Raw genomic sequence first — 20,864 nt, forward strand, 5'->3', positions numbered from 1 at the left:
TCGAAAGCAAAGATTAGCACATAGATTCTACTTTTAAAAGGGGCGATAGGTTGAGGATGGGGACTTTCTGCTCGCACTTGCTATCTCTGTTTTTCGACGCTACTTTGGAAGAACTGCTGAACTCGTCATTTTTCACCTTTTACTCCCGGGTTTCCTTCCCTACTCTGATAAAATCAGAGCAGATCTGACGCATGCGCCAATTGGCGGAAGGACTCAGCTAACGGAAACAGACAGTAGTTATATCTAAATTAATAACTCTTCTGTTCTTTTCTCTTTCTAATTCTAATACAACAGTTTTAAAAAAATAAAAAGAAAAATATTCTCGCTAAACACATGTTACAACTTACTCTTTTAACGAACCATTAATATTTCGTTCAAAATTTGTGCTTAGACTTCCCTGATAAGCGAATGAACAATGCAACAAACATAAACTGTCACGACTTGTATTTTTTTGAAAAACTTATTTGTCACACTAAATTTCCTACACAGTTTAAACAAAAGTCTTTTACAAATTTGTGTTTTCTCAAATCCTATTGCATCTTTGAAATGCATTTGCATTGTTGTTCGAGGGATTCAAGCGAACCAAACACGGTCTTTTTAATGAGATATTGATTAACGACTCCACCACTCAATGAATCAAGTCTGTTTCGTTATGCCCGTTGACAAGTGCTTTAGTTATGAGGGCTAAAACAAGCACAAAGAGGTAAAACTGAACGCGTTAATCATACTCTTCCCCGTTTAACTGCCATTTCGTGGAAAGAACAACAAGTGAGATATTGAACTAAAGATTCAAAGAGTGTATGTATGATGTAATTCCAATAAATGCATAGAGGTAATTATTATTCATTCTCTAAAACTGTTGCTTTTGAGGTTGTGGAGTTCACCGCAGTATTTTCGTGTTTAAATTCAAGCAAATACAAATGCAAATACGTAATTAAGCTTAGGTACTTTCTCACACACTCTGTATAAATTGTGAGTTTTACTTTTGTAGAAAAAACGTAAAAACAAATTTATTTTAAATTCATAAGGCATTTTCAGTTAAACTTATGAAGTTGTAATAAACAAGCTTCTACTTTGGCTATTGATTCAAGTGTTTACGCTATGTGCAATTTTTTTTTAAATTATACATAGTCTTATATTAGTTTTTACAACTAATTATTTTTAAATGAGTTTTTCCTTTCTAATTTAATGTTTAATTTTACTCAAAACAGTCAGGCATTCTGTACATATATTTGCTTTAATTTTTTTGTCTTCCTTTCTTTATTAGTATGTTGTTTCAATGCTTTTTTAAAATAATTTTTTAACGCCTTTTATAACAGTACTAATACTTTTTAAGTACGTCTACCGCTGTTTGCATGTTGTTTATATAATGTGATTTACTGTTTGCTTCAAATGTTGACACAGAAATTGCAACTCCAATGTTTGTTTGCTTAAAGTAAAAACAGCGCATTCAATAGATAAGAGCGAATTTTCGCTTATATGTATATTGAGTATTTAGTAAATAAAGATAATAAAAATTTAAAAAAAGAATCATTATAATTTCTTAGCACACAAAAGTAAACCGAGAACAGTATTTTTTACATTCACAAAACCTCAAAAATTGAGTTATTTGATCTTGATAATTCCACCGATATTAAAAATTTTGAAATTGGTACCAAACATGTTGAAGGACCTCTGCATAACAATTTTTCACCACATTTGAATTTTTGCACTCTCTCTTTTTGCGCTTGTTTTGAGATTATGAGTTAGTTTATTTCATCCTAAGGTCTTTTCTGCTTCAGCCCTGGCAATAGAGCGGTAACTTCTTGAATATACCTGCATTGTCTTTAATTTCGAGTTGAACCGAAGCACTGCTTTAGTCACTCGTCTGGTTAGTGCTCATTATGTATTAGCTACCAGTTTGTTTGGCGTTCTTGGCTTCCTTAAGAGGTTTTCCACCTCCAGCTCAGTTACTCCTATGCCGGGCTGATGAGTGCTAATAAGCACGAAACTGCAGTCCTCAGCTTGAATTGCCTGAGCTGTCGATGTATTTCTGCTTCAGGCCTGGCAATAGGGCGGTAACTTACTGAATATACCTGAATTGTCTTTAATTTCGAGTTGAACCGAACCACTGCTTCAGTCACTCGTCTGGTCAGTAGGACTCGACCGATGCATCGGCCTGGCCGATGAATCGGCGCCGATGGTTCAACAATTTAGCCATCGGCATCGGCGGCCGATGCTAACTTGCGGGAAACATCGGCGCATCGGCCTTAAAAAAACATTGAAAAGCCGATGGAATTGGTCGATGTTCTTGAAAAAAAAGGACCTTTGCTGTTTTACTTTTTAATACAAAGTAAATGGAGTTGTTGTTTTCATAGAAAATTATTTACTTAAATTTCAGTATGAATTTCTATTTTTAATCATCCCCAGAAGAGTTTTTAATACTACATTCAGGTACCAAACAAGTTAATTATTGCGTTGTTTCTTGCAGCAGGATGTAGGTATGTATCTGTCATAAGTCATCACTCAAAAATGATAATCTGTAGAAGGTTAAAGTTACGTATGTGCCTGTACGTGTGAGCCTAGTTAAGAGGGAGAAGGCCAATCGCAATTTTAACCATAGGCTAACACGATGTTTCATCATTTGGAAGCTAGGACTCGACCGATGCATCGGCCTGGCCGATGCATCGGCGCCGATGGTTCAACAATTTAGCCATCGGCATCGGCGGCCGATGCTAACTTGCGGGAAACATCGGCCCATCGGCCTTAAAAAACATCGAAAAGCCGATGGAATCGGCCGATGTTTTTGAAAAAAAAAAACATCGTTGAGTTGTTGTTTTCATATAAAATTATTTACTTAAATTTCAGTATGAATTTCTATTTTTAGTCATCCCTAGAAGAGATTTTAATACTACATTCAGGTACCAAACAAGTTAATTATTGCCTTCTTTCTTGCAGCAGGACGTACGTATGTATTTGTCATAAGTCATAACTCAAAAATGATAATCTGTAGAAGGTTCAAGTTTCGTATGTGGGGTCTGCGGACGTTCTAGTTGTGCACTTCCCTTTTTGTTTTCGATAGGGTGTTCTGAAAAACCTGTTTAGTCATTTTTTGTGGCTATTAATTACTTATTTCAATGCAAAACTAATATAGCGTCTCAGACTGACGATCATTTGGTGACATATTGCCGAATTGGAGACCATTTAAACAAATATGAAGTGGCGAAACCGATTTTTGTGTCATTTTATTAGATTCCCGTTGAACCGACGGTAATTTTTAATTTTTCGATAATTGTAATATGAATCACAGTAATGCAGTCTTTTCTGTATCGCTTCGGCGGAGTTACAAGTTTGGGGCCCGTCGAAATACATTTTGGGGATCACAGAAGTTGTAAAACATTTATTATTCGCATTTTTGTAACTCCTTCGGTGGCCCTATGGTTATGGGGCCTCTCGCGCAATTGCAACATTTGCTATATTTTAAATCCGCCATTGCACGTCAAAACAAACTCGGGTGCAAGTTTTGAAAGGGTTTTCTGCTCAATGTTTATGATTATTTTAAACTCTGTTTTTACGACTATTTTTTGAATTTCCGAGAACACTCGTGTGCCAATCCTCCACTCCCTCAATTTCTAAAATTAAACTCTAGTTGTACTTCTGAGTTGTTTAAAACTAACACCACTCATAAAATTGGAGATTTTTTTTTCAAACTTTATCTATTGTTTAGAAAGAATTTAGGGCATTAATGTAAGGAATTGATTAAAGACGTTTTGAATGGTGACATAATTCGGAAATCAAAAGGACTTTTGAATTTTTTTTTTTTTTTTTTTTTTTTTTCGGAAGTGCTGAAGTAGATTCAGAAACTCTTCCGAGGCGTTGGTGGTAGCTGTTCTGTACTAAAAAAATAAGGCAGAGGTTGGGGCCGAAGTGTGATTTACTCCAAAATCAGAGGGTGACACCCCTAACCCTACCTCGTCGTTTCAAGCATTTCTTAAATATTTAGCGATTATTTATTTTGGTCAAGAAATGTCATTTTGCGTATTTCTTATACTTGTTTCACCTGTATTTCGTTAAATTGCCATCTTTTTTGCATCATTAATAGCGATTGTTTTTTTTTTCTGTTGTAAGCAACTATTTTTATGTATTTATATAAAATCAATAAATAAGTTATTTTAGTTTTTTATAGAAAAGTTTCAAGGAGTTTCTATTATGCAATTTTTCAAATTTCAGAAAATTATTGCTAAATTGAAAAATTTAATTTGAACTTGTTTGTAAAGCTTTATAAAAGATTAAACAATCAAATTGTTCAATACTATGTGTGCAAACATCAAATCAAGTAGTATATATATTCAGTTATTAACTTGGTGTAAATATTGAGTTTGTTTATTGTACCTGCGTATTAAGAACCTTGCTCTTTTCATGGTTATTTTTTTTTCAGCAAAATGTATATCACTGTTATAGCTGTTATCACTGTTTATATTATAATGAAAAATGCAAACTTTTCAATCCATAAATTTTAAATAAGTATAAAAATATTCCTATTTTGATTTAATATTGTAATTTATCTGTTACCTTTTTTGTTTAATTTGATGACTAAAAAATGTCTACGTGCAATATTTCGACTTTAATTGCGTAGTTTGTTGACGGTTTCATAGTTCTATCTTTTTTTTTTTTTTTTTTTGAATGATTAAACAACGTAATTTAATTTTTTTAACTATGTTTAGTGTACCTGAATCCATACATTATTACAACATTACTGAAATCTTAGTTATATGCTCAATTTAAAAAAAAACAAAAACAAATCAATTGGTTATTAAACAGGCTCTTTGTTTTTCTTCCTTCTTTTTTTGGCTATTATTCTTTCTCTTTCATCATACAGCAGTCAAAAAAGGAGAAGCATAACTACACCCTATACAGATTGTACGTAGTACGATGCAAAAATTCGGGGACAAGCTGTATAAAATCTTACCCAGAATAGTTCACATAACCGAAGCACATCCACCTTCAAAAGGTCGCCTTGAGGGACTATGTACTTCTGCCAGTGTTCGTATAACTTTTGGAAACACTCCTGGAAGCCATTTTTCGCTACCTTCTATGATGCAGCTCTATCTTCTCCTGACGGAAAAAAGCGGCGTCTATGCAAATGTTTTTTTGCTGGGAACAGGTAAAAGTCCCACGGAGCTAAGTCCGACGAAATGTTATGTTACTTGTTTGTCATATCAGAGTATTGATAAATCGAACCGTGCATCCTCAACATGAAAGTCGCCTTCTTCCCCACGATGACGTTAAAGCAGCAGCGCAAGAGGCCTTACAGGAATTTGCGAAAAATGTCTTCCAGGAGTGCTTCTAAAAGCTATTCAAACGTTGTCAGAAGTGCATAATCCATCAAGATGACTATTTTGTAGATAGATATATGCTTCGGTAATGTGAATTATTCAGGGTAAGGTTTTATACAACTTGACCTCGAACTTTTAGATCATACTACGTACGTATGAGTTTTCAATTTACTATTTCATAACGTTTTTGAGTGACGCAAGTTTACGCGCATAAAGACATCACAAGAGAATTTGCGATAATTAACTGAGGAGGCGTTCAAAATGGATATTTGGTTATCTATATGTTCTTAGGTACAGGTGTATGTACAGACGTGCCGAAAAAACTTGTGAAAAAACATTGTGAAGGTATAAATTTGGTGATAGCAAAATAGAAATTTAGGTCGAAATCTGTTTTTTTTGTGATTACAATTTTTTATTCGTAGAAAGGAAGTAAAGTGAAATGAATCAATGATCCTTTAAATCCCTGATAATCTTATCAATTTATTTCTGTTTGATTTTTTTTTTTGCCATCGGCCAACGGCATCGGCCATCGGCCATCGGTAATCGGCCATTTGGAGGAAAACAATTGGCCATCGGCTATCTTTGAATAATCGGCCAACAATCAGCATCGGCCCATCGGCCAAAAAATGCCATCGGTCGAGCCCTATTGGTCAGTGCTTATTATGTGCTACCAGTTTGTTTAGCACTCTTGGCTTCCTTAATAGGTTTTCTACCTAAAGCTCAGTTACTCCTATGCCGGGCTGTTGAGTGCTAATAAGCACGAAACTGCAGTCCTCGGCTGGAATTGCCTGAGCTGGCGGTGTATTTCATGTATAATGTCTTACTATCTTTAAAATTAAGAAAATGTATTACAGGCTGAATAGTGTATAAAGTAAAAGCTGAACAATCATGAAGACAACACTATATGATTGTAAGCTATAAGATACGAATCTTTTACTTAATTTAGAATGAATGGTGATTTTTAAAGCTAAATAACCTGAAAATACTAATGATTTGACACAGTACAGTGCAAAAAAAGTTTCCGAGACCCGTTAAAAAGTAAGACAGAGTAGTAAGATACAGTAAGAACTTGCGTAAAGTGACCCAATGAAAATGCCTAATTGTGACCCGTTGGCAACTTTGGATTTATTTTTAATGTGCAAGAAAATTTAATACCTTTTCTGTCCATACAAATACAATTCTCAAAAAAGGATAAAGTTCTGCTAATTTTTATATATTTTTTTGTTTTTGACTCTGTATTATTTACTTACAATAAGCTTCAAAACGATCAACACAAAATTTACTCAATTTGGTAGAAAACAGATTTTCCTATCCGCATGCTAAACCGAAGCTCGACTGATGCTCAAAAACTTGTGAGAATATTGGCCAGGGAGCAGCATCCCTCTGATATGACTGTTGGCTCTCCAGTTATAACTCGTTTTGGAAAAAGGGCACTGCGTAAACGTGCCCAATGCGTAAATGTGCCCCGGTCTACCCTAAAATAATCGTGAATTTAACTCGTTTATTAAAGAATGAATGAGTTCAAGAACCATTGTGAAAAAAAGGAGGGTTTTAACTTTGACATGTCGTTTATTTAAAACAATCTCGCAAAATATCACAAACACTAAAATTAAACACCAAAATTCATACAGACAGCGGCGATAGAACAACAGTAGGCTGTCACCGAGATTTGGCGTGAGTGACGTGAGAGCTCAAACAGGTTGGAAATTTTAACATCTTCGTTAAATCAAAAGTGAATGAAGTGGGACTACTAATTGTGGCTTGTTATTGTCTTTCTAATCGCGATCATTTTTGCAGCAAGAGTTTAAATTTAACGATTTCTAGTTTTTAATGCAGTTAGGACATTAACTTGTACTTAATCGAAAAATGTGTTTTTTACCATATGATTAATAAATAAACTCAGATTCATGGAGTGCGAAATGTGTTATAATTTACAATAAGTTTTTGATGAGATATGGACGTTTTAAACATCCATATCTCATCAAAAACGATTAATTTATCACTTTGCAGGGGCAACAGATAACAAGTTATAACCTTCATAACTTAAAGCCCGAGTACAAGCTCTATCTCATAACAAAATTCTAGTTAAATATTTTAAAACCTAAAAAGATATCAGCGATCATTAAATCGCTGATATTATATATCGCAATTGATATATCGCAGAGCCAAATTTCAATAGTTCTTGGGCATGAGACGAATTGGAAGGGGTCGTTTGCAAATAAGTTGGTTCGTTTGAATTCAAAAAAAAAAAATCCAGAGGTCAAAATTAAAAATTTGAGTCATAAACTTGCTTTTTTCTTTTCGTTGTAGGGAATTTTTACTTATCTTTTTCTTTTACTCAAGCCTGATTCTTGAGCGTGAATCACTTGGCACAACTTTTATTTTTGAGGTAGTCCGTGCAACCCAGCTACTGTCCGTTCTCGAAAGCAAAGATTATCACTCGGGATAGATTCCACTTTAAAAAGGGGCGATAGGCTGAGGATGGGGACTTTCTGCTCGCACTTGCTATCTCTGTTTTTCGAAGCTACTTTGGAAGAACTGCTGAACTCGTCATTTTTCACCTTTTACTTCCGGGTTTCCTTCCCTACTCTGACAAAGTCAGAGCAGACCTGACGCATGCGCAAATTGGCGGAAGGACTCAGCTAACGGAAACAGACAGTAGTTATATCTAAATTAATAACTCTTCTCTTCTTTTCTCTTTCTAATTCTAGTACAACAGTTTTAAAAAAATAAAAAAAGAAAAAGAAAAATATTCTCGCTAAACACATGTTACAACTTACTCTTTTAACGAACCATTAATATTTCGTTCAAAATTTGTGCTTAGACTTCCTTGATAAGCGAATGAACAATGCAACAAACATAAACTGTCACGACTTGTATTTTTTTGAAAAACTTATTTGTCACACTAAATTTCCTACACAGTTTAAACAAAACTCGTCCCATGAGTCTTTTACAAATTTGTGTTTTCTCAAACCCTATTGCATCTTTGAAATGCATTTGCATTGTTGTTCGAGGGATTCAAGCGAACCAAACACGGTCTTTTTAATGAGATATTGATTAACGACTCCACCACTCAATGAATCAAGTCTGTTTCGTTATGCCCGTTGACAGGTGCTTTAGTTATGAGGGCTAAAACAAGCACAAAGAGGTAAAACTGAACGCGTTAATCATACTCTTCCCGTTTAACTGCCATTTCGTGGAAAGAACAACAAGTGAGATATTGAACTAAAGATTCAAAGAGTGTATGTATGATGTAATTCCAATAAATGTATGGAGGTAATTATTAATCATTCTCTAAAACTGTTGCTTTTGAGGTTGTGGAGTTCACTGCAGTATTTTCGTGTTTAAATTTAAGCAATTACAAATGCAGATGTGTGATTAAGTTTAGGTACTTTCTCACACGCTTTGTATAAATTGTGAGTTTTACTTTTGTGGGAAAAAACACAAAAACAAACTTATTTTAAATTCATTAGGCATTTTCAGTTAAATTTATGAAATTATAATAAGCAAGCTTCTACTTTGGTTTATTGATTCAAGTTTTTACGCTATGTGCAATATTTTTTTTTATTATACATAGTTTTGTATTAGTTTTTACAATTAATATTTTTAATGAGTTTTTCCTTTCTAATTTAATGTTTAATTTTACTCAAAACAGTCAGTCATTCTGTACATATATTTGCTTTAAATTTTTTGTCTTCCTTTCTTTTTTATTATGTTTTTTCAATGCTTTTTAAAATAAATTTTTAATGCATTTAACAATACTAATGCTTTTTAACTATGTCTGCCGCTGTTGCATCTTGTTTATATAATATGATTTATTGTTTGCTTCAAATGTTGAAACAGAAATTGCAACTCCTATGTTTGTTTGCTTAAAGTAAAAACAGCGCATTTAATACGTATAAGCGAATTTTCGCCTATATATATTGAGTATATAGCAAAAAAAGATAATAAAAATTTTAAAAAAGAATCATTATAATTTCTGAGCACACAAAAGTAAACCGAGAACAGAATTTTTTAAATTCACAATACCTTAAAAATTGAGTTATTTGATCTTGATAATTCCACCGATATTAAGAATTTTGAAAGTGGCACCAAACATGTTGAAGGACCTGTGCATAACAATTTTTCACCACAATTGAATTTTTGCATTCTCTCTTTTTGCACTTGTTTTGAGATTATGATTTGGTTTCTTTCATTCTATGGACTTGTCGCTTAGCATTTTAAAGCGAATGTTTTTAAAATCCATATGAAATTTCCTTCTTTTTGTTTCACTTTTTGTGATTTTTTTTCTTTTTGGGCATTAGTCGATAAGTAACAAATTCAACTGTTTCTCGTTAATATGAGGTATGAAAAAGTGCAAAAAATCTTTGGGGAGGGGGGAAACATTTTCTAAAAAAGAACTTAAGGCAAAAAGTGAGTTTTGTTCATTTTTTTAAAAATTGGTTCCAATATTAAAAGTGAAAACAATATTTTTTGTTCTACATCCAAAATGTCTTTTGTACATTTTCACACCTTGAATTAAAAACATAAAAAAAGAACAGATAAATAAATACAGACAAATATAAACACATAAAAGCAAGATCATTTGCTTCTAAAATGCAAAGGTTCCAAAACCACCCTTTCGATATTTTGAACCAAAAAACTTATGGCAGTTTCGATTTCTTAGTTCACAAAGAACGCAAACTTTCCAACAGAAAACAAATGCTTTTTCTTGAAAAAAGTGAAAGTATTGATTTTTGCGTGATGAATTGTAAGCATGTCTGTATATTAGTACAGTGCAATTAGACATGAACCTCAACATCCAAAGTAAAAGTTTTCCGTCAACTCCAAATTGTTGTATACTGTCCACATATTGATTGGTAAAAAGTTACACCGTTTTCAGCGTCGGGTTTTGGGGGGAGGGGGGGGAAGAAGTTGGTAAATTAGTAGTTTTTATCAGTTTTTCCGAAATATTTAGAAAACTCTGGTGTTTAGCGCGAAAAGTGCAATATACAAAATAAGCTACACTAAATTACAAACAAAATGGTCCTAAACATTATTTTGTTAAGTGAACGATTCCAGAGTTACGGCGGGTGTAAAAGTAGAAAATTTTCGCATTTTTAAGATTTTTTGGGAAGTGCAATTCTAACTACTACGTAAACAGAAGTAACTAAATAATTTTATTAAAAACTAATATTGTACATTCGTATTCTAGTCAAAAAGAAACTAAGAGGCACCACATGGGGTTAGAAACGTAGAAATACTGGGAACGAGAACCGATTTTCTGCAATTTGCGTGAACTGTGATAAAGCACTTGAAGTTAGACTACTAGCTTCAAAAAAGATTGAGAACAAAACATTCAGAGATACTCTTGAAAAGAAAGTTAGCTGTTCAGTCTCTAGCCTCTATTACCAAGTCTATAATAATTAACAACACCAGTGTATGTGTGAACACTAATACCAGGGGTGTTTGTGATCCGAAACTTCAGAAATTTCCAAAACTTATGGGTTGACAACACATTCTAAAACTGAAAAATTATTTCAAAAAATAAAAAAATAAATAAACTTTAAAAATAATTTTCATTAATGATTTAAATGATTTTTGTATGCATATTTGAAGAGTTTTTACTGGGGAGGGAGAAGGGTCTAGCTTCCTCATAGTTTGAGAAAATTTCACACTGCCTTCAAAAAATTTTACTTGAGTCCACGTGCACCCCTGCCTAATATTCTCTCACATCGGATGGTGCGCACTGTAAGAAGATATGAGAGACTTTAAGAAATACTGTCGAACCAGCTTAAGTGAATAGCCATTTTGCCACGAAAAAATATTCTAATTAGCGGGATATTCCAAAAACCGGGATAAAAATAACACATTACATTTGTTTGGTACATTGAAAATGTATTATATTAAGCGGGATATTCTTTTAACCGATATTCTAATAAACGGGCTTGACTATTTTAATTCGAATAACGTGCATATCATCCACCCTTGTTCGACGAATCTGGCTTGATGAGGAAGGGGAGCAAATCTCCAATGGTGTCTGTTGTGGTTCCAGATTCAAATGAATCATCGATCACCCCTTATTTAGAAAAAGCGTCCTATATCATTAATGAAGATCACCTTCTTCATCGTGTTTTCTGACGTTTCCCAGCTACCTTCAGACAGATTTGCGAGCAGTACATAAATTACGTGATTGCTCATTATAGGCCAGCAACTTGTTTTCGATGAATACGAGCAAGGAACCACAAAAGATGAAGAACAATTATGTAGATCACGTTCTACGACTAACATTGAAGTCAAAGTTGAAGACTCAATCTATGTAACTATCAACCAACGTGAATTTCTAGCTAACACTAAGAATAAAATGGGTCTAATTTCTCTCCTGACAATGTACTTGCAAAGAGGCGGTTGCACAGTTCATCAAGCATCGGGTGACGATGACTTATTTATAGTTTTAACAGCGATTGATAAAGCTAAGAATGGAGTTGAAGCTTCTGTGATCGGTGATGACATGGACTTACTAGTCCTGTTGAATGTTCACACACCATCAGAAAACAAACTGAAAATGGTGGTACCCAAGAAAGGCAATCAGCAGGAAAAGGTGTGCACTGTTTCGGACATTCAGCGAAGCATTGGAGACATGAAGGGTGTTGCAATATACACCTTCACAGTATGTGACAATGTACCATCTTTCTACAAGAAAGGGAAACATTTCACCGTATAGGAAAGTGTAAGCCAACAACGCTCTTCGTACGAAGCTTCTAAGTCCTTAACGATTCCAAAGCTGACCCCAGAGCGGTGGCTGACACAGGAAAGTATTTCTTTCTTGCGATGTTTGGAGCAAAGAATACTGTAGATCTAGATAGCTTTCGCTACCAGTGTAACTTGCAGGCTATTGCAACGCAGCCCATTCATTGTTCAAGTTGGCTTACTCTCACTTCTACAGCTACCAGGCAGCATTCATATACCACCAGGTTCAGCAGCAGCTGGATGAAGAAAAGAATTTACCTCCAGTGGGGGTGGAAGAAGATTGGTGAATACCTGAGACCAATTACAACAATGCCTTCTGCAACTCCCTAGGAATTACTTTCCCTCATAGTGCGCGTTTAAAAAGCCGAATACGTCCATAACTGCGAGTGCAGAAGTAGTGGTCTAAACTGCTCAAGTATGTGCAGTAATTGCTCAGGTCTAGGAAGTAATAACAGGGGCACTAATATCATAGATGAAGATCTAGAAGAGGACTGTGGTATGCTTGAAGAGGACTGAATCCTGATGAATACTTTACATCACAATATGTCGCATTCAACGTTCTACATTTTTATTAAATATTAGTATTGAACTCAGTGTACGAACGTCAAAAATTTTGATAAAATATGGTTGCAATATGCAGGCGAATATGCCTATTTTCTAAAGAAAAAACTTCAAAAGCTGCACTTATAAAAATGTTATTATTAAAAATGATATAACTATAAATCATTGTTATGAATTTTTATAATTTAAAATCATCTATGTTTAAAATATATTTATTCTTATTGCGACATTGTCTAGAGAAAGTTTAGGTCTCTCCGTGCAGCAGATTTATATAACCACGGTCCATGAATGCTTCTTTTCTCTTAAAAGTAGAGCCCCTTGAGTAGGTGGTGAGGTTGTAGTTCCTTCTTCTGACAAACGTACCACCGGTCCCTAAAATCGCAATTTGCTTTTAAAAAACACTCCTCATACAAAAAATTAGTTTCCTGAGTGATAATGAATTTTTTTTCTGAAAAATCTAAAAAAATACGAAAAACTTCTATTTTTCACCTATCGTAACTCTGGAACTGTTCACTTAACAAAATAATGTTTAGGACCATTTTGTTCGTAATTTAGTGTAGATTATTTTGTATATTGCACTTTTCGCGCTAAACACCATAGTTTTCTAAATATTTCGGAAAAACTGATAAAAACTACTAATTTACCAACTTCTTCCCCCCCCCTCCCCCCAAAACCCGACGCTGAAAACGGTGTAACTTTTTACCAAACAATATGTGGACAGTATACAACAATTTGGAGTTGACGGAAAACTTTTACTTTGGATGTTGGGGTTAGGCCTTTTTTCGGTCTATTTGCACCGTACTATATCTTAAACCATTTAAAAACTGAAAAACTGTCACCTTCATTTGAAAAGAAGTTTCATTAAATGGCAAATCCTTTTTGTAGTTTGTTTTTATATGAAAGGAATTTGCAGAAAACTAATGAATGACATGCTTTGAGTTTATATTCGTATATTGAACACAAGTTACATTGAGAATATGTATTTTGACGCTACTGTCCATTGTAGAGTGCACGTATGGTGCGGGATTTCCCTTTCAAATATCACCCGAGACAGTTTACTCCAAGCAATCTTCATAAAATCGTTCTGAGCGAAACCAGTTTTTTTAGGTTGTAACATGATGAGACGGAAAAAATCACTCGGACAAATATACGCCATCAGATATTTCCGGGAAAAGTACTACGAAAACGTAACAAATTCTTCAACAGGCCTTTAAAGGTGACTACTTGTCAAGACATTAAGTTGGGAATTGGCACAAGTCAGAAGGAGGACTGATAATACGTCGTTGATGAGCCCTTCTCTGGAAGTTTCCCATCGCCCCTTGCAGTCCCAGTCTGGCTCCAAGTGATTTGTTTTTCTTCTTTACTTAAAGAAAAAGCTCGAAGGAGAACATTAGTAGTCTGTAGAGAACATTTGAACCCATTTTACAAAGTTCCTTAAAGACATACTTGCCGAGGATTTCCAGGTACATATTCGTCATTACACAAGTGTACAGGTGTGAGAAGCGGATAGTTTGAAGAGTTTTGGTGGTTGGTACAGATTGTACCAATAAATCAGGTTTTTTGAAATCATGCTCATGTCTTTTATAACGTACCCTGTCACTGAAACACATAACAAGGTCCTTAATTTTTGACGTAACATTGTTAAATGTTTAAAGTTAGAACGGTAACGGTCAAGCTAAATTATTAGACATAACAATATAACAAGTAGAAGATTCTCAAAATATGCTAAAATAAACTCGTTGAAAGTAAACTTTTTTTTTGAGCTCAAATGTCGTCCTTAGTGACAGAGTTATATAATTTAAAATCGCCCTCATTAACCTGGAAAAAAGTAAACCCGCCTACTTGATCATGATACATTTGGAGGGATTAGCCAATCAACAAAGTGTCAACATTCCAAAGTGCTTATCTCCCGAAATCTTACTCAACCAGTCTACACGTGTTGTAACATAGCCACTGAATATAGTCAAAAATTTACGAAGTTACGAAAAGTTAATTATGACAACAAATCACTTAATACATATGTTACTTTTTATGCATAAAGTTTTCATCACTGAGAGGAGTATATAATAAAATAGAACATCAAGCATTGATATGGTGGGCTAAAATACTATAGATTACACCATTATTAACCTAGATATCTGAAGAACTTTTGAAAATATGATAATGAATCGCACCACGTGAAAAGGATTGCATCAGAAAATGTTAATAAATGGTAATAGCTTTTTTTTTTATTTCGGTGTTAGCTAATTTTTTTTTAAACAATGAGACATGGACCTGAAGTAAAAAGTAATTCTTTAGTATTCAGAAAATAAACATCGATTTACATTTTTTTTTTTTATTATTTTTTTTTTTATTTTATTTTTTTTTTTTTTTTTTTTGAATTAGAAATTTTAGAAGTTATGCCCTTATTTTTTTTTAATAGTTGAATTTGAATAACCCTTTTAATAGCATTCTTAAAAATCAGACTGAAATATTTAGCTAAATTCACAGTTGTTACGGAACTTCACGGAAAATATTGAAAATTCCAGCTTCTCAAATATCTGTAAGAAAAGAGCCAACGTATTGGTTGGAACAGCTTTTAAAACGTAAGACGTGTTAATTAAGCATAAGGAATTCAATTAAACCCAAGCTAATAGATAACGGTATGTGTGAGAATGTACAGTTGAGTTAAAATATTTAGTCGTTGAAGGAAACGAACTTCAAAAGTTAATTACCCCATTCGTGGCTGCATTAAAAGCATTTTCTGTAAAGTTTGCCATTAAATTGCTTAGGGAAGATTTTGGGATATTATTTTGTGGGTAATAATATTATGTTCTTCGATCTCTTGTGGCTATAAGCAAATCAGAAATTTTGTTCCAGATTAGTTGTAGCATATAAACACTTATTTATCTAAGAATAGAAACTGAAGATTTTATTACTTTATTTAAAAAAATTTCGTGAATTTCAGGAATCCATTCTACCTGACAGTCGGTTAATTGGCAAACATTTCCTCCCAAATTGTTTGCAAATTACTAATTTCAAAATTTCACAGATTCGCACACTTAAGTCGCACCCCATTTCGTAACGAATCTTCCACCAATAATCGTATAAAACTTTCTTCTACCTAATGAATCACTTATTTATTAGAAATCAAAACAATATTTCTCCTAAATTGGAGGCAGAGTCTTTTCAAAATAGAGCGGGGCGTAAAATTCTGCGCACTGTAGAATTTGATACCAATTCGGTACTGATTAAAGCGGGAAGGACGGAAAGAAAAAATAACAAGTAAATGTTATTAATTCATTACCTAGCGCCTTGAAATCTCTAAAAGTTATTTGCAAAATCATCAGTATTAACAATCCGTACAAATGCATTCAAATGCAGTAACTTTTTGATAGTAGTTACTTGCATGAAATATATTCAAGAATAATTTTTCATTTAGAAATCAGAGCAAATTCTCATTTAAGTTATATTATCATTGTCACAAGTTCTATTGTGATATCTGTGCATATTTTAATTGGACGTATGCTACAGAACGTCAGTAAAGTAAACACACCAGTAGTGGCCAGTGCTTCAGTAGTGACCACGTCAAGGTTTATATTTGAAAAAATAGAATTCCAGGTTTCCCAAAGGATTCAAAAGTGCATCAAACTTGCATTAGGTATGTATTACCTCCTGCACGTTTGAATTCCTGAAGCAGGTCATTATACCAATAGACTTGGTGTTTAGGGTTTCCAATCACGCACCAAATTCAGTCCTGTGGATCCTGTGGGATTGACTTGATTCTTCTAAAAATTACATATTAATTTCAAATAGAAATAATTGTGCTTTTTAGGAAAGAGTGCTTTTATTACTTGAATTAGTAGTCTTTTTGAATTCCGTACACCAATTGTAGAGCACCACAAAGTCAGATCCTAATGAGAAATTATCTTTTGTTAAGCAAGAGTGTGCCGCTATAATGTGATGGGAAACTATTTTTGCTCTAAATATAGTGCACTTGATGAAAACACGTGCTGTTGCTCCATTGTAGTTGATTTTAATGAAATTAAATAACTGTGGACACTTAGAAAAATATCTCCATTTACTTCTTAACATTCTGAACTAGATGTTTCTTTCCTTATGCTTGATTTTTACTCAAGAACTTTTGCTGAAAAACTTAAATATGGGTCATAATTTGAAAATTCAAAAGCAACAAGTTAGATGATCCTCTTCAGCTATGAACATGAACACCCCATTTGTTAACACCTTTATTTCAAAAATTACAAAACAAATGATTTAGACATAATTAAAAGTATTATATAAAAAGGAAATATTTGATAAATTTCTAGAAAACAAATTTGAGTGATTGCTAGGTAATATTTGATTACCTTTTTTTATCGTGTAGCAAAGTGTATAAATGTTGTCTAAAAATCAAATCACCGCAGTTAAGGCGCAAACTCAATCCTTCTCTGAGCATATTCTGCGATACCTTACTAAACGGTGTTCATGTTCAAGGGATGTTTGATTTATTTATCCTTAGAACAATACGCAGTAACAAATACAACAAAGAAAAAGGAGGAATCATCTAAGAAAACGCGACACTTAAGAAATGGTCTTGTGTCACGGCATAATTATTAAAAGAAAATATTTTCTGTGACTAACAACATCAAGGCACATTATTTAACCATTTTCTTTTTTTTTAACACTAATGCAAGCTATTCACAAAATTATTCATGAGTTTTGATTTGTTTCGGCATTTAGTTTCGACTAATAAAACCGTAATTGTGTTTTTATGCAATAATTTTCTTGAGAAACGCACTAAAAAGGGTTTTCGTAAAAAAATAATAAGCAAACATTTAACATCTTTGTTGACACATCAGTTCAATGTAAACACATTAGTATTAAAACATAAATTTTGTATTTGCATGCATGTGTTTATGATCGTATCAACATCATTTATTTATTAGAAAATAACTTAAGTTTTGCGAAACAGGACAAAATGAGAATTTATTTCAATTAATAAGGCAGTTGTTGTTTCTAAATCTAAAAAAATACCTTATTAACCCACCACTGTGCAAAAGAAAGAATTTTAGACTAATTATAGTAATTAATTAATAAAATTGAAACTTATTTAACTTTCAAGTTTAAACATCACGAAAGAAGCATATATTTCATATTCATCATTGCATGCATGTAATTTACTCTAGTAAACTCCTCCTAAATATAGAATGACAGTGGTGTAAGTTGGTGAGAGTTTTTTTAGTACATACGTTTGGTAAAATATGATTTTAAAAAAGGAAAAAACAAAGTACCTGTGTTTAAATAAAACTTTCTCAAAGCTTAAAATGCATTTTTAAAACTTCAATTCTGAAATTTTTCCGAAGGACAGCCACTTACTAGCCCTTTTTCCCTTAACTTGGCCAAACATAGCCTAAAACAGCATTTTTGGGGCTCCATTTTCAACCCCTCCCCCTTCCCCTCCACAATCTAACGTTTCCAGAAATAGATGTATCATGCGCTTTTAGGTCGACGAATTTAGACCCCTTCCCACATAATAAAAACGAATAAAGCTTTAAATTGCGTTATTAAAGCCTCAATAAATGTCACATTTTTCGGAAAGAGCAACCGAAACTTCCTATCCTATAACGTCATCAAAGAGCCCAAAAACGCAGTTTTATTCCTTCAATATCTCAAAACATTTCCGTTTAAAACTTCAATATCAACAAATTCTTCCAGGCAGTCCAATTGTGACTGGCCTGACCCTTCCTTTAGCGTGATGTAAGATAGTGTAAAATGTGTGTTTAGGACATCAACTTCAAACTTGAAAATTCCCATCTCTTCCAATATCTATAAAGATCGCATAAAGATGAGTTTTTGAAACTTCAACTTCAGAAATTCTAAGAAAGAGGCTCCAAATCTCCACGCAGTCACCTAAGGTCACAAGCTGGCTCAAAATTTCGTTCTTAAACATCTCTGAATAAAGTCCGCGAAGCCATTTTTTTTTTCTCTCAATGATGAAGAACCTAAAAAGAAAAACAACTTCGAGAAAGACTTCGAGTGGGAAAACAGCATCCGACTTCTCTTTCATAACGTTGTCTGTCAAACAACGGTTAAAATCACGTTACTTATAGGACGTCATTTTCAAGGGGGGACGGAAGAGCTATCTAGCTTCCCAAGGTTTTTAGAAACATTCAGCCACTCCCTAACGCCCACCAAAGATAGCCTACTGTTGCGTTTTTGAAACTGCGGCATCGAAACATTTCCAGAGAGTTCTCCGAAAGTTCCCTATTTTCTTTAGCGTCATCAAAGATAGCCAAAAATAGATTTTTATATGGAAAATATTTCGGGAGGAAAATCCAGTGGAAAGCCCTTACACCACTAAATAAAGCCTACACATTTGTGCTTTTTATAGTCTAGTGAAATAAATTTCCAGACAGTGCACCCGAACCTCCCCCAATTTCTTCACGCATTCAAAGATATCCTGAATTGCTTTTTAAACACATCAATTTCGGGAAATTTCCTTGAAAAATCCCCACCCCTAACGTCCCCAAAGAAAGCCTAAATTTAGACTTAACTTTTGGATTTTTTTGGTGGGGCTCTGATCGCTTTTTTTTCCCTTCTGCAAGAAAAATATGAAGAAAAAAAATAAGTTACCTTTCTTCTTAATCGTGTTCTTATTTTTACTTTAAATACTTTTGATTATTTCTCATCAAAACGGAATTGAAACTAATTGAGGAACCGCCCCGGGCGGCAGAAAGTGTAGCTACGCCACCACAACTAGACCCCACTAGGAGTATACTTACCTAATTTCAACTTTCTACGGCATACCGTTTTTAGTTATGCGAGGTCCATGCGCACACACGCACATACATACATACATACATACGTACGTACATACGGACTTCACGAGAAAACTCGTTGTAATTAACCATATGTTCTTAAGTATATATACATATGTGATCGGGTTAGAAAAAAAAAACTCAACATTCAATCGGGGGTGAGCGAAATGGAAATTAATGCCGATTTCTGAGTGAAATGTTTTACGCGAATACAATACTTTCTTTACTATGTAAAAGGAAGTAAAACGATCTAGAGATTTCCTATTATAAAAAGGTAAGAAAACGTAAAAACGATTAGATTAACGCAATAAAAATTTAAAAATATGAAATCGGATATTAATTTAAAAAATTTAAAAACAAGAAAGAATAAGATACGATAAAGAAAAATGCAAAAACTGTGTGCCAATGTGATTGTTTACCTGTCTATCTCTCCGTCTCTCGATTCAGAGAAATTTTCGCGAAACCTCTTTGACAAGACATCTTACGTCCAAGTTTCATTTTACGGTTTCAACAACTTTTTGTCAGTTTTGATGCGTTAAATTAACAATTCAATCCTTAATGATTCTTGACTGAAAATCAGTTCTGCGAATTAATTCTAATAAGAAGTTTTGAAGCAGAATATGCGAAAAAAAAATAGTTAATAGCCTTGATTTTTTGAGGAGTTTTAGACATTTAAATATATTTAACATCAGTTTCCAAAAGATGAAACAAAAAACATTTCATAAGTTTACCAAAACTTGCAATTAGTTTAATTTTGTTTGAAAAAAGGAGTGCGCACAAAAATATAGCATAAGCGAAATCCGAGATTTAACTTTTGGAGTTAAAGATATTAAAATAAATTTTGTCCAAAAAATCGTATAAAATTGTTTTTGTTCTGATTTAAATGAAGAAAAAAAACTTACTACTGCTGTTCCACATAAATTTTGTTTTGCATCTGAACCACTTTTCTGTTCAGAAAATATAAAACTTTTTAAAAATACGTTTTAGTCTAACTGTCATAGCAACAGAAGTCTTTCCAATAAATAATGTCTGGAGACATATTTAATGAGATTCATAAATGGAAAAGAAAAGTGAAAAAAATAAAATAATGATTACATCTTTTATAACTATTTCGGAAACTATTACAAATGTAGGAAACTGGATTACTACCGAGAATAATAATAGCATTTTTTATTTCACCACAAATATTTCTTTATTAATGCAGTTTGTTTTATACACGCACCTAGTTACATATAGCTTCATTCTTTTCGTTAAAACTCTTAAATATTACTAAAACATAATTTGTTGTTATTTTACCTTTCATTGAATTATTGAATTGGAAGGAGATTATTTACTAAGAAATGTGTCAAACCAAATATCTGTATAATTTAAGTATCATTAAAATGAGGAAGAGTAGCTTTATTTTTTAATTATTAAACATGCATAGTTTAACTGTGTGCGTAACAATGAAATTCTTACGATT

This window comes from Uloborus diversus, chromosome 6 (assembly GCF_026930045.1).
Source record: "Uloborus diversus isolate 005 chromosome 6, Udiv.v.3.1, whole genome shotgun sequence".
NCBI classification, from domain to species: domain Eukaryota; kingdom Metazoa; phylum Arthropoda; class Arachnida; order Araneae; family Uloboridae; genus Uloborus; species Uloborus diversus.